This window comes from Hyperolius riggenbachi, chromosome 6 (assembly GCF_040937935.1).
Source record: "Hyperolius riggenbachi isolate aHypRig1 chromosome 6, aHypRig1.pri, whole genome shotgun sequence".
NCBI classification, from domain to species: domain Eukaryota; kingdom Metazoa; phylum Chordata; class Amphibia; order Anura; family Hyperoliidae; genus Hyperolius; species Hyperolius riggenbachi.
In genome coordinates this window covers 14,525,326-14,540,022 of record NC_090651.1, presented here as the reverse complement: position 1 = coordinate 14,540,022, position 14,697 = coordinate 14,525,326, and positions in this window count along the sequence as shown.

The window sequence follows — 14,697 nt, the reverse complement described above, 5'->3', positions numbered from 1 at the left end:
TCTATGTAAATGTATATATTTCTCTACTAAAAATGTGTTTGTCTTTAGTCCCTTTATTCTTTATTCCCATCCTTTAAATTAATATATTACTAATTTTAAAATGTTACTATGAAGGAAAATGAACCAGGATAGAAAGGACCAGTGTGGTTTGAATTATAAAACAACATATTTTTCTTATGAAATCTTTATGTTATGCGTGTCTAGGGGTGTGACGGGGGCGTGATCAGGGGTGTGGCAGGGGCGTGGCTTAAGTGTCCCTCTTTCTCATCTCAAAAAGTTGCAAGGTATGCATTTTGCAAGTTGCGGTGTCAGTGTTGGCTGTGGATGATCTATCCTGTAGTGAAGGCAACAGGGGCAGCTTTATGCCTGGTACACACAATTTCCTGTCAGATCGATAGGTCAAATCGATAATTTCCGACAGGTCTGATCTTATTTCTGATCGTCTTCATACGGAACGCGACACACAAGGAAGGGTGGGGGCAGGGCCGGTTTAAGCTACAATGGGGCCCCAGGGCAAAATAAACCAGGGAGGCCCCCCAACAGATACCCCGGAGCAAAAATCGGCATTAAGGGACCTTTTTTGCAGCTGGTATAGTCAAGGTTTGAAGCCCCAATCAGCCGAAGCTCCACATTCTGGCTACCCCAGCCTGCATGGGGGACAAGGGGTTAAAAAGTTTCAGAAGGGGGGACCCCACATAATTTAAAAAAAAAATTCCCACACTCTAAACATAAAAAAAAATTGGGAAAATAGGAAAAAAATGCCAGGGATCTTCATACAGCCATATTGCGGCTATATAGCGATCCCTGGCCAAAGCGCTGCGGCTGCATATGGACCCCCTGGAAACCCCGTCAGGAAATTTATTGCTCTTTCTTTTGATACATGTAAAATTACACTACCGTTAGGTTTGCTACTAAAAGTGACATTTACCGCATTTAAAAGTATACTTTTTTCCTTTGAAACTTTCAAATCGATTTTCTCAAAAACTATAAGGTCTTTTTGAAAAATTGTTTTTCCTCTTATTCCTAATGATCTCCTTAACATATCCTGCAAATTTAGGGTTTCTGGAATTTAAGGTGGATTTGCTATTAACCATTAAAGTTGGCTGGTTTTTAAATGTGTATTTTTTTTCCTTTGAAACTTTAAATTCGATTTTCTCAAAAACTATAAGGTCGATTTGAATTTTTTTTCCCTCTTGTAGCCACTGGGGGCCCCTACAAGCTCCGGGGCCCTGGGGCATCTGCCTCCTTTGCCTCTATGGTAGCGTCGGCCCTGGGTGGGGGGTCAATGTCAGGAGGCGGCACTGGATTATAGCATACCAACCAGATCTGCTGCTGACACGTTTACAGAGCAGCATTAAAGGGGAACTGAAGTAAGAGGTATACGGAGGCTGCCATATTTATTTCCTTTTAATCAATACCAGTTGCCTGGCAGCCCTGCTGGTCTATTTCTCTGCAGTAGTATCTGAATAACACCAGAAACAAGCATGCAGCTAGTCATGTCAGATCTGACTTTAAAGTCAGAAACCTCTGATCTGCTGCATGCTTGTTCAGGGGCTATTGCTAATAGTATTAGAGGCAGAGGATCAGCAGGGCTGCCAGGCAACTAGTATTGCTTAAAAGGAAATAAACATGGCAGCCTCCATATACATCTCTCTTCAGTTGCCCTTTAAGGCCTCTTTCACAGTAGGATGTTGCGTTTTGATGCCACGTTAAAGTCGCAACGCAAATTACAACGCCACACCCCAAAAAAGTCACACCGCAACTTAATGCCCCGTTATCGTCGCATACAGTAGAGCATACAGGCAATTAAAAGTATGCTTCCAAGTCATTACTGAGCATGTGCAAACAGTCCAACGCAGCTAATAACGTGTATAACGCACAGCATGCAGCACTGTCTAATAATGCTACACGTTACACATAAACGCAATGTGTGCACTATGAATGTCGCACAGACAGTATTGCTGTGCGACTTTTTGGGGGCATTGCGTTGTAATTTGCAGTGCGACTTTAACGTCGCATCAAACCGCAACATCCTACTGTGAAAGAGGCCTAAAGTGATCCCAATGAGATACCTGCAGAGAGGGAAGCCTCAGGATCCTATTGACGCTTCCCTTGGTGGTCTGCTGTCCAGAGGCGTATCTACAGGGGTGCAGGTGTGGCATGTGCCATGGGCACCTCTTACTGGGACGCTGCTCCATAGCATCCCTGGTGTTCTCTATACAGATACTGTTTTTTATCTGGGTACATTGTGCTGCCTGGTTATATATTTTAGGGGAACACGCTGCCTGTTATTTGGGTGGTATGCACCGGCTGATCTATTGCGATACTCCATTTTTACAGCCCATGCTTCACTTCAACTTGCACACAACCATAAAACCAAGACTATATATTAAGATACTTAGGTACTTATCCGTTAGCCGGGCGCATCCGGCAGGTGGCGCTAATTACTATTCCCCCTTCAGGCCGACATGGATAGTAGGGAAAGATGTAACTCTGGTGGAGTTTTGTCGCCACCTAGAGGATGCGCCCGGCTAACGGATAAGTACCGATACTTAATATGTAGTCTTGGCTGATTAGCGCTGGCAGGCTGTGTTTTCACTAAAAAGAAAACAAAAGGTTTATATAGCGCAGCCATCGTATGCAGCGCTGTACAGAGTATATGCTGGTCACTTAATGGACCACTATCGTGAAAAAAGTAGGCAGTTAAAATCTGACAGAACCGACAGGTTTTGGGCCAGTCCATCTCTTCTTGGGGGTTTCTCAGGGTTTTTTTTGCTTTCAACAGCATTTTCTGAACAACAGTTTTCAAAGTCTAACTGACAAAATAGTGTGCAAGTGAGTAGGGAGGCTGGCTGGTAAACTGCTGTTCAGGAAATGCTGTTGAAAACAAAGAAAACTTTGAGAATCCCCCATGAGGAGATTGTTTGGCCCAAAACCTGTCGGTTCTGTCAGATTTTAACTGCCTGCTTTTGTCGCGATAGTGGACCTTTAACTGTTCCTCTGATAGGCTCACAATCTAATGTGTAGAGTATGATTAAAAAATGAAAAAATGTTGCTCTTTTTTTTATCAATTTAAAAAAAAAAAAAACCTAACAATCACAGCAGCAATCGGATACCATCAAAAGAAAGTTCTGGTCCTCAAGCGGTTAAATACAGCAGACCGTGCGTAGCACACAGGTAGGAGAACTGTCAGCTGCAGTGATTAGGACTGGTCAGGTGACAGTTCAGGGCTGAGTATGTACAGACCTGTCACTAGCCTGCAGGTGAGGGGGAGGTGCAGCAGGGCAGAGATGGGGGATTGCTATAACAGGCAGAGGGCATTGTGTTTTACGCAGGGGATAGTTAGGAGATTATGGGTGCGGTGGGGAACTAATTGTCAGTTTCACCATCGATACTCTGCATGGAAGGTCACTGATATTTAATTATTGTTTCAAATCTATAAAATAGATTCTTGAGGCTGGAAGCACACCAGGCAGTGCAGAAATCCATGCGTTTTTTGCACTGTGCATTTTTCATTTTTTCTGTGTTTTTGTTGAATTTTTTTAGGCCTCTTTCACAGTAGGACGCAACGTCCTACTGTGAAAGAGGTCTTAAAAAATTCAACAAAAACACAGTTTGATGCGACGTTAAGGTCGCACAACGCAGCTGTAACGTTAAGCATATACACTTTCACAGTGCGACGTTAAAGTCGCACGTTAGAAATTGTATTTACTATGGAACGAAAACGGTGCATGCGGAACATTTTTTAAAAAGAAAAAAAAAATATTACTGAGCATGTGCAACACAAGTAACGCAGCAGATTCATTGCTAAACGCACAGCAAGCAGCACTTTCTACTAACGCCTCACGTTACACACAAACGCAACGTGTGCACTCTGAATGTCGCACAGACTTTCCATTGCTGTGTGTTACTCTGATAAAATATTTTATAACGACTTTAACGTCACACTGTGAAAGAGGCCTTATTGCGTTTTTGATGCGTTTGTTATCTGGGTTTTTATTATCTCCAATATCCGCAGAGATGCAGCAGTGAGTAGAGCGGTGTCCAGTCCTCCTCCTCCTATTTACCACCTCTTTAGAAATAGAGGGAGGTTGATTTACTGTTTAATGCCTTCTACACGTTATGCAATTTTCTATCAGATCAATAGGTTGAATCTATAATCCCTGTCATGTTCGATCTGCTCCCGATCGAGAGCAGGATCGATTTTCAGATTATTACTGCAATAAATCGTTCTCAGACATGACAGAGATTATCGATTCTACCCGGTGATCTCACCTGAAATTCCATGTTATCCATGTATCAAGCCTTAAAGGACACCTGAAGTTAGAGGGGTATGGAGGCTGCCATATTTAATTCCTTTTCCCATCAGTGGCTGCATAGTGTACTGGTTAAGGCCTCTGCCTCAGGAGACCGGGGTTCAAATCTCAGCTCTTCTTGTTCAGGCTGGGCACACATAACATAATGTGATAGGTTATGTTACTGTCTACTTTTTTGGTGCGTTTGCATTTTGTTAAAATGCAGATGCGTTTTTAACGCGTTTGCAGTTCGCATATATAAAACGCATATTTTTTTTTGTATGCATTTTTATAATTACATTTATGCAAATCACTAGGAAGACAACAGGAAGCGGAAATACATCAGAAATCTTTATTTAAAAATGCATAAAAAAAGCATCAAACGTGTACAAAACGCAATACATTGCGGTTCCATTGACTTTCATTATGTGCGTTTAAAGGTAACCTTAAGTCTGCCAAAAAAATGACATTTACTCACCTGGGGCTTCCCTCAGCCCCCTGCAGCCGATCGGTGCCCTCATCGTGTCTCGGAGATCCTCCCGTCCTCGCCGGTGACCACTTCCGGTTTGGCCGTCACCGGCCGACAGGCATGGGAACGCGAGTGATTCTTCACGTTCCCAGCCACAATATCGCCCCTATGCAGCCAGGTGGCCGCAATAGCAGCATAGGGGGCGATATTGTGGCTGGGAACGCGAACAATCACTCGCGTTCCCATGCCTGTCGGGTCCTGACTGCGAAACCGGAAGTGGTCGGCGGCGGGGACGGGAGCATCGCAGAGACACGGCGAGGGCACCGATCGGCTGCAGGGGGCTGAGGGAAGCCCCAGGTGAGTAAATGTCATTTTTTTGGCAGACTTAAGGTTACCTTTAAACTACAAGATTAGCTGCATGCTTGTAACTGGTGGGCTTCAGCAGGGCTGCCAGGCAACTGGTATTGTTTAACAGGAAATAAATACAGCAGCCTCCATATCCCTCTAACTACAGTTGTCTTTTAAAGTAAATGGGAACTCTGGGTCCTAATTAGTGATGCTCAAATCCAAACTTTGGGTGAATCCGGATAGTTCTATCCGGATTTCACCCAGATACCTGTGCGGGGGGGTCAAGTTTACCTGTCTGACGTCCTCTTCGGTCCGTCCCTTGTCGCCTCCCACGATGCGGTCCAAGCGGCGGTCACGTAACTACAAACACTCCCTCCTTCCGGGTTAAAGGAGGAAGTGTTTGTAGTCACGTGACGCACGTGGAGCGCATCGTGGGAGGCGCCGAGGGACGGACCGAAGAAGACGTCAGACAGGTAAACTTGACCCCCCCCGCACAGGTATCTGGGTGAAATCCGGATAGAACTATCCGGATTCACCCAAAGTTTGGATTTGAGCATCCCAAGTCCTAATGAGCCTTCCCTCTCCTCTGCCGGTGCCCGTTCCAGTGCAGGTTCCCCCGTAGCAGCATTCCAACAATTCGGTCAAATACTGCTATCTCTGCCGCCGAAGGGAGGCTTCTGAAAGTCTTCGGGAGCCCGAGTACTCCTGAAGAGGGGCCGCTCCATACTGCGCACGCGTGAGTGCCCGCCATCATGTAATGCGCGTGCGCAGTATGGCGCCGCCTGTCTTCGGGAGGACTCGGCTCCTGAAAACTTCTGAAGTTCCCCGTGGCAGGGGATTCAAACAGGGGTGCCAGCGCAGCACGGAGGGCACCGGCAGAGGAGAGGGGAGGCTCATTACGACCCAGGGCCTTCCCTCGCCTTAGGTAAGTGTCTGACTTTTTTTTTTTTTTTTTCGGCGATGGTTCCCATTGACTTTAAGGTTGCTATCCATTACTTGATGACCACCAGATCAACCATCTGATTAGGCGTACATTTAGTACCAGCGTGTGCGAGTTCAGTGCAGGGTGAAGCCGGAAGACTTTAACCCTGCTCCTGCACGGCACATTTTAAATTACACATGTATAAGTGTATTTCTCCTACAGTAAAATGGACTATAAATAACTTTTCTCCTACGTTGCTGTCCTTTACAGTAGGCAATAAAAATCTGGCAGGTTTTGGACTAGTCCATTTCCTCATGGGGGATTCTCAGTATTTCCTTTATTTTTTATAAAAGCAATCCCTGTAAAGCAGGGGTCTCAAACTCAATTTACCTGGGGGCCGCAGGAGGCAAAGTCAGGATGAAGCTGGGCCGCATAAGGGATTTCACAAAAAAAGTCCTCAAATGTCATTATTAACAGTTTTAATTATTTCTTCTGAACATGAAGTGTCCTACCTTATAGTTCGCTTCAGTGCTCCCATTACAAGTAAACCGTCGCGTCCCCGCCGCAAAATGAGGGCTGCAGAGCCCCCAAATCGCCCGGGGGGCAATCCGCCGGCATTTCCTGGAAGGGGCAGAGCTTCCAGCTGTAGCTCTGCCCCTCCTGACATCAATCGCGGCGGATCGCCGCCTCTGCCCGCCCCTCTCACTCTTCCTTCAAAGAGAGGGGCGGGGAGAGGCGGCGATGCGCTGCGATTGACGTCAGGAGGGGCAGAGCTACAGCTGGAAGCTCTGCCCCTCAGCGCAGTCGTGGATGTTTGCCCGGGGGATTTGGGGGCTCTGCAGCCCTCGTTTAGCGGCGGGGATGCGGCGGATTACTTGGGAGCACTGAAGCGAACTATAAGGTAAAATAGTTCGCTTCCTTGTCTCTTTTGCCGGCGCGGGTCACAAAATATTGTACCGAGGGCCGCAAATGGCCCGCGGGACGCGAGTTTGAGACCCCTGCTGTAAAGGATCTAATCAAATATGTCAAATAGCCACCCTACTCATTTGCACACTATTTTGGGCAGTTGGACTGAGCCACTGCCGTTCAGTAAGCGCTTTTGAAAATAAAGAAAAGCCTGATAATTCCCCCATGAGTAGATGGCATAGTCCAAAGCCTGTCAGATTTGTCAGATTTTTTCCACCTACTGTAAGTGACAGCAATATAAGAGACAAGAAATTTATAGTGCATTTTACTTGGGCAGAAATGCACATTTTATTCATATGCATACACATGCATTTTAAATTTTGCAATTTTTCATGACAGTGGTTCTTTAACCTCTTGAGGACTGCGGTCTTAAACCCCCCCCTAGTGACCAGGCCAATTTTTTACAAAATAGGCCACGGCAGCTATAAGGGCTCACTGCAGGGCCATACAACTCAGCACACAAGTGATCCCGCCCCCTTTTCTGCCCACCAACAGAGTTTGCTGTTGGTGGGCTGTGATCGCTCCCAAAGTGTTTATTTATTTTTGTTAAAAAAATATTTGTTTATTTTTTGAATAAATTTTGCTGTTTTTTTTAAGCATTCCTCCCTCCCCCCGCCTGCCAGTCAATCAGCGTGATCAGCTGTCATAGGCTTCAGCCTATGACAGCGGATCACTTTTCTGCCATGTCAGACGGCTGTCCCCAGTACGGCGCTGCCTTAGATCGCATCGCTGTACATTGTTATTAGATGGCGGTTTAGCCGTCTAACAGTCTCCTAGCAGCAATCGCCGATGGGAGACTAATGGCGGAGCAATCTCCGTCCCTAGCACTTCTCGCCAATTGGCGTTGAGCAGTTAAGTGATTAAATGAAAAGTTCCTTGTACTTTGTGGGCTGAATGTTAGGGGCAGCTTCTTCTCACAGGAAGGGGGGTTATAAAGCAGTGATTGCTGCCTCTGGGAGGCTCTCTGGACCCCACGTTTTCCACACGTCACTGGATGAAAGCGTTTGGGGACACCGGCAGGCCCCGGATCTCTGCTGTGCACAGGAAGTGCTGCTGTGACATGTGAGATGACAGAGGCTGGAATGTCACCCTTCACCCTCAGCTGTAAAACAGTGACAGTCTTCCTCCCACTCTCTCCTCTCCCATCTGGAGGCAGCCAGTCACATGACTGCTCACTGCTGATTAAAGATGACCGGCGCTCTTGCACAGGACAGAACGGAAACATAGAGAAGTATGTATTTAGAGAGTTTAGCCTGTCTAATCCCCCCTCATCTGTGACTAATCACAAGGTGTCATTTGATCTCTCCCCTGTGTCACATGACTGCCACGGCGGACATGGCAGATAAGCGAATTTGAAAGCACAGGATGTTAACAGTAAGGGCTGGTTCAGACGGATGTTTGTGCAGCGTTTACCACCAGCGTTCGGGGCTTGGCGTTAACGCTCCCGTTCAAGTGAATGGGAGCGTTTGTACCAAGCTTTTACGCGCGTTTACTCGAACGCGGCGTTCGGGTCCCGGAGCCCCTGGAAGCTACATGTAATGTTCCCCTAGGGGAAGGAAAAACGCGACCGCATCCGAACGCAATGCGAACGCTGCTGAAAAGCCCGAACGCATTGCTGCCGCGACGCCAACGAACGCGACACCTCCAAACGTCCGTCTGAACCAGCCCTATGTCTGCTCCCATGAATCAGGAAGTAGAAACTAGAGTTGGGCCGAACCTCCGATTTTAGGTTCGCGAACCCTGTTCGCGAACTTCCGCAAAAGGTTCGGTTCCCGAAAAAGTTCGCGAACCGCAATAGACTTCAAAGGGGAGGCGAACTTTCAAAGTTTTAAAAAATTCTATCAGCTGGAAAAATGATAGAAAACATGTTTCAAAAGCTCTAATATCTGGAGCCACACCTAATTGAGTGAAATACACATCACTGCTGGAGGACCCGCTCACCCTCCCTCCTCCAAGCAAGGTCCTTTATACCATTTACCTACCTACACTAATTAGTTATGGGACAGCTGCTACACACTCTGCTAGGGAGATTTTAATCTCCCTCCTCCCTCCTACCGGAGGGAGGAGGGTCTCTTCTGCCAGGGAATTATACTATTTTAAAAACCAGTATACATCATACCATAGCTGGGAATACATACATGAGTATACATCATACCATAGCTGGGGATACATACATGAGTATACAGAGGCGTAGGAATAGGCCCTGCAGCCCCTGCGCCCGCGGGGGGGCCCGGCCCCCCCGGGGCCGTTTTGTGGGTGCTGGAGGGGTGGCAGCATGAGGGGAAAGCCTTGCCCACAGTCGGCGGGGAGAGGGGTAGTTCCCCCCTCTCCCTCACCTCGGGGCTCTCCCCTCTGCGCTCCCCTCCAGCTCGTAAGTGTCTGTGGGGCTGTGGTGGGCAGCGAGCGGCGGGCAGATACATACCTGCTTCCGTGCGTTCCATCGGAGACTTCTCCCTCTAGCGGCTGACGTCACTTCCGGAAGTGGCAGAAGCAGATCTGGTGTTTGACATTTTTGTAAGATCTGACAAGATTAGCTGCATGCTTGTTTCTGGTGTGATTCCCACTACAGTGGCTGGATAGTGTACTGGTTAAGGGATCTGCCTTTGACATGGGAGACCAGGGTTTGAATCCTGGCTAGGTCAAGTACCTATTCAGTAAGGAGTTCAAGGCAAGACTCCCTAACACTGCAGGGTGGCCTCTTGAGCGCGTCCCTGTGGCTGCAGCTCTTGAGCGCTTTGAGTCCGACAGGAGAAAAGCGCTATACAAATGTTTGGATTATTATTATTATTACTGCAGCCAAATAGATCAGCAGGGCTGCCAGGCAACTGGTATAGCTTAAAAGGAAATCAATATGGCAGCCTCCATATACCTCTCACTACAGTTCTCCTTTAAGCAACCTAATGGTTCTATTGCGTTGAGCATAAATGTTAAATTTTAGGCTAGCTTCACTTACTTCTGTAGTGGTACAGTGCTTAGGGTGACATGCCCACCACACAGTGAGATCTGGGTTTGATTCCCAGCTATGGTATGATCTGGTGTTTGACATTTTTGTAAGATCTGACAAGATTAGCTGCATGCTTGTTTCTGGTGTGATTCACACTACTGCAGCCAAATAGATCAGCAGGGCTGCCAGGCAACTGGTATAGCTTAAAAGGAAATCAATATGGCAGCCTCCATATACCTCTCACTACAGTTCTCCTTTAAGCAACCTAATGGTTCTATTGCATTGAGCATAAATGTTACATTTTAGGCTAGCTTCACTTACTTCTGTAGTGGTACAGTGCTTAGGGTGATGTGCCCACCACACAGTGAGATCTGGGTTCGATTCCCAGCTATGGTATGATGTATACTCATGTATGTATTCCCAGCTATGGTATGATGTATACTGGTTTTTAAAATAGTATAATTCCCTGGCAGAAGAGACCCTCGGGAGGAGGTAACAGGTAGAAGGGTGGGAGGCCAATTAAAATATCCCTAGCAGAGTGTGTAGCAGCTGTCCCATAACTAATTAGTGTAGCAGACAACTGAGTCAAATGGTATAAAGGGACCTAGCACTGAAAGCAGTGTGTTTGACAATAACATGTCTGCTGACAGTGAAATGGAGGCTAAAAATTTTGCTCTAATAGAGCATTATGGGGCGAATCGAACTTCCGCAAAAGTTCGCCTGATGCAGGCGAACGCGAACCCCCAAAGTTCGCCTGGAACCGTTCGCCGGCGAACCGTTCGGCCCATCTCTAGTAGAAACACTCAGGCTACATTCGCAGTGGGGCATTGCGGAGCTGCGTTAGAAAGTCTTATAACGCAGCTTACCGCAGTGCTAAGCCTATGGGACATTCACAGTGCGATGTTAGCGTTGCATTGTAACGTGTAGTGTTATGGTAATGCACTGCTTGCAGTGTGTTACCTCTAAACTCACGTTACCAGGTACAGGGAAGCATACTTTTAATTGCCTGTATGCTTCGCTGTACCTACTGTATGCGATGGTAATGCAGCATTAATGTGCGTGACCACCTTTTTTTATTGTGTTGCATTGTTATGCTGCGCTACGACTTTAATGTCGCATTACAATGCACCATCCCACTGTGAACCTAGCCTCAAGGTTTATTATAAGATTTGTATCGGTTGTAACAAACAAATGTTTTTCTTTAAAGGTTATCATGCTGTTGCCTATCTTTTAGAGCAGAGCGGAAGTTCTGAGTTCAGGTCCGCTTTAACCTGATCACAGGCTGATGGGGGGAGAGAAGTTCAAGCACAAAATTATCCAAATTTCATACACAACATGCCTTAAAGTGACCATACATTTCTCGATTAACAACATCATATCCGGCCAATTTGATAATAATAATTGAATAAGGCAGAGTTCAATCGATTTTTGTCCAAATCTATCAAAACAATCTATTCAGCATGCTGAAGAGATCTCATTCAAAATAGCCTCGATCAGATGTGCGGTGTTACCGCTGTTCAATATTTCTGTGATCCACAGACCTCTGGCTGGGTGACACTTCCAAAATAATGCTTCTTGCTGAAATCTTTTGGAGATCCATGTGTAATGTCCATGTACAGCAGCCCACTCCATGTGCAGCCCCCTCTTCCATGTGTAACATCCATGTACAGCAGCCCCCTCCCATTCCATGTGCAGCTCCCTCTTCCATGTGTAACATCCATGTACAGCAGCTTCCCATTCCATGTGCACCCCCCTCTTCCATGTATATCATCCATGTACAGCAGCCCCCTCCCTTCCATGTGCAGCCCCCTCTTCCATGTGTAACATCCATGTACAGCAGCCCCTCCCATTCCATGTGCAGCCCCATCTTCCATGTGTAACATCCATGTACAGCAGCCCCCTCCCTTCCATGTGCAGCCCCCTCTTCCATGTGTATCATCCATGTACAGCAGCTTCCCATTCCATGTGCAGCCCCATCTTCCATGTGTAACATCCATGTACAGCAGCCCCCTCCCTTCCATGTGCAGCCCCCTCTTCCATGTGTATCATCCATGTACAGCAGCTTCCCATTCCATGTGCAGCCCCATCTTCCATGTGTAACATCCATGTACAGCAGCCCCCTCCCATTCCATGTGCAGCCCCCTCTTCCATGTGTATCATCCATGTACAGCAGCCCCTCCCATTCCATGTGCAGCCCCCTCTTCCATGTGTATCATCCATGTACAGCAGCCCCTCCCATTCCATGTGCAGCCCCCTCTTCCATGTGTAACATCCATGTACAGCAGCTTCCCATTCCATGTGCAGCCCCCTCTTCCATGAATAACATCCATGTACAGCAGCCCCTCCCATTCCATGTGCAGCCCCTCTTCCATGTGTGACATTGATGTACAGCAGCCCCCTCCCATTCCATGTGCAGCCTTCTCTTCCTTCTGCAACATCTATGTACAGCAGCCCTCCTTCCATCCCATTTGCAGCCCCACATCCACATTCAGATACCTCTTGGACCCCATCCTTTTCTTATTATTATTGATTTATAAAGTGCCAACATATTCCGTGGTGCTGTACAAAGTAGGAAAACAACAAGGGATGAATAAAATGTATAACAGAGAGCAAGCTATGAAATGAACAACAAATTCCAAGACACAAAAGGGTGAGAGAGCCCTGCCCTTGTGAGCTTACAATCTAAAGGAGTGGGGGGAAACAAAAGGTGGGGAGTATGCAGTATACATGCAGGCAGTATGTGTTTAGGTTATCTAGTAAGGAATAATACTTGACGAGAGGTCAAAGGGGGAACGGCCTAAGTTGGAGCATATGCTTGTCAGAAAAAGTGAGTTTTGAGGGAGCATTTAAAGATTTCAAAGGTTGGAGAGTGACGGGTGTGCTGTGGAAGTGCATTCCAGAGGAGGGGTGAAGCACGTGAGAAATCTTGTATATGTAAATGCGAGGAGGTAATTTTAGAGGAGGACCAAAGAAGGTCATGTGGAGAGCGGCGATTGCAATTAGGTTGGTATCTGGAAACTAGTGAGGAGATGTACACAGAAGAGAGATTGTGGAGAGCTTTGGTGTTGATTCACTATAACAAATAGCGTGCCTTATCAGAGTTAGAGTGCCTTATCAGAGTTAGAGTGCCTTATCAGAGTTAGCATGCCTTATCAGAGTAGCATAGCGAGCGCTACGAACTTATGCCTGCTAATTGGCAATGATGAGAGCTCCACTCGTCCTGCCCTGAGCCCCTGCGGGTCCAATCACTTTAAAGGACATTATCCCTGCACTCTGATTGGCCCAATAGGCTGCTTGTCAAGTTTCCCTGTCAAGTGACAGGCAGCCTATTGGGTCAATCAAAATGTGGGGATAATGTCCTTTACAGTGATTGGACCTGCAGGGGCCCAGGGCGGGACGTGTGGAGCTCTCGTCATTGCCAATTAGCAGGCATAAGTTCGTAGCGCTCGCTATGCTACTCTGATAAGGCACGTTAAGGACCCTTTTCCACTGCACAGCTAAATCGCAAATCGCTAGTGATTTTTAAATTGCTAGGGTTGTTACTTTATCATAGAAATCATGAGAAGTATTTTCCACTATAGTGATTCGATTTGGAAATCGCAATCGGTTTCTGGAGCGATTTTTAAAGTGGTAATGCAATGCAAATGAAAAACTGCAATCGCATAACAGAATTAATGAAAAATCGCAATAGCTGGCGTTTGTGATTTGTGATTGCGATTGCTAGTGGAAAAGGGCCCTAACTCTGATAAGGCATGTTAACTCTGATAAGGCATGTTAACTCTGATAAGGCACGCTATTTGTTATAGTGAATCAACCCCTTTGTAAGTTAGAGTTAAAAGTTTGAACTGAATTCTCTGGTTATTTTGTAGCAACTGAAGATCATGACAGAGAGGAGCAGCAGATGAAGAGCATGAGAGAGAGGAGCAGCAGAGGAAGAGCATGACAGAGAGGAGCAGCAGAGGAAGAGCATGAGAGAGAGAGGAGCAGCAGATGAAGAGCATGAGAGAGAGGAGCAGCAGAGGAAGAGCATGACAGAGAGGAGCAGCAGAGGAAGAGCATGACAGAGAGGAGCAGCAGAGGAAGAGCATGACAGAGAGGAGCAGCAGAGGAAGAGCATGACAGAGAGGAGCAGCAGAGGAAGAGCAAGAAGAAAGATGAATGAGACGAGCAGCTGGGTTCAGTACAGATTGGAGCGGGGCCAGTCTGTTAGTTGGTAGTCCACCAAGCAATATATTGCAATAGTCCAAATGAGATATAACAAGAGCATGTACTTACAATTTAGTTGTGTCCTGAGTGAGAAAAGGTCGGATGCCGGAAGCCTGTGTGGTCTTTCCAGAGATCCGGTCCTGTGAGGGAAGGTTTGGATGAAGCACCGGGTGGGGGAGTTATGCTAAGTATACGCTATGCAAAGTGTTGCAATAAATCCAAACTATAAGGTCCCTTCCCTGCGTATGCGCTGCTTGCAATGCAGGTGGCCGTGCATCACATACAGTACACACAGCACCAGAGATGGATCAGGATGTAATGGAGCCAGGGCCGGTTCTCTCCTAAAGCAAGGTGAAACACTTGCATCAGGCGCAGAGATTACATGGGCAGCATGTTTGTACTGTGTTTACACTAACAGCATGCAGTCAGAGCAGGAGGAGAAGTGAGAGGAGAGCGAGGTGAAGATGTCATCATTGGGGAAAAGCAGCTTGTTGTGCTGTGTGAGGAGTCGGACAGTGAGTGAGGAGGGGGAGAGGCAGGGGAGTAT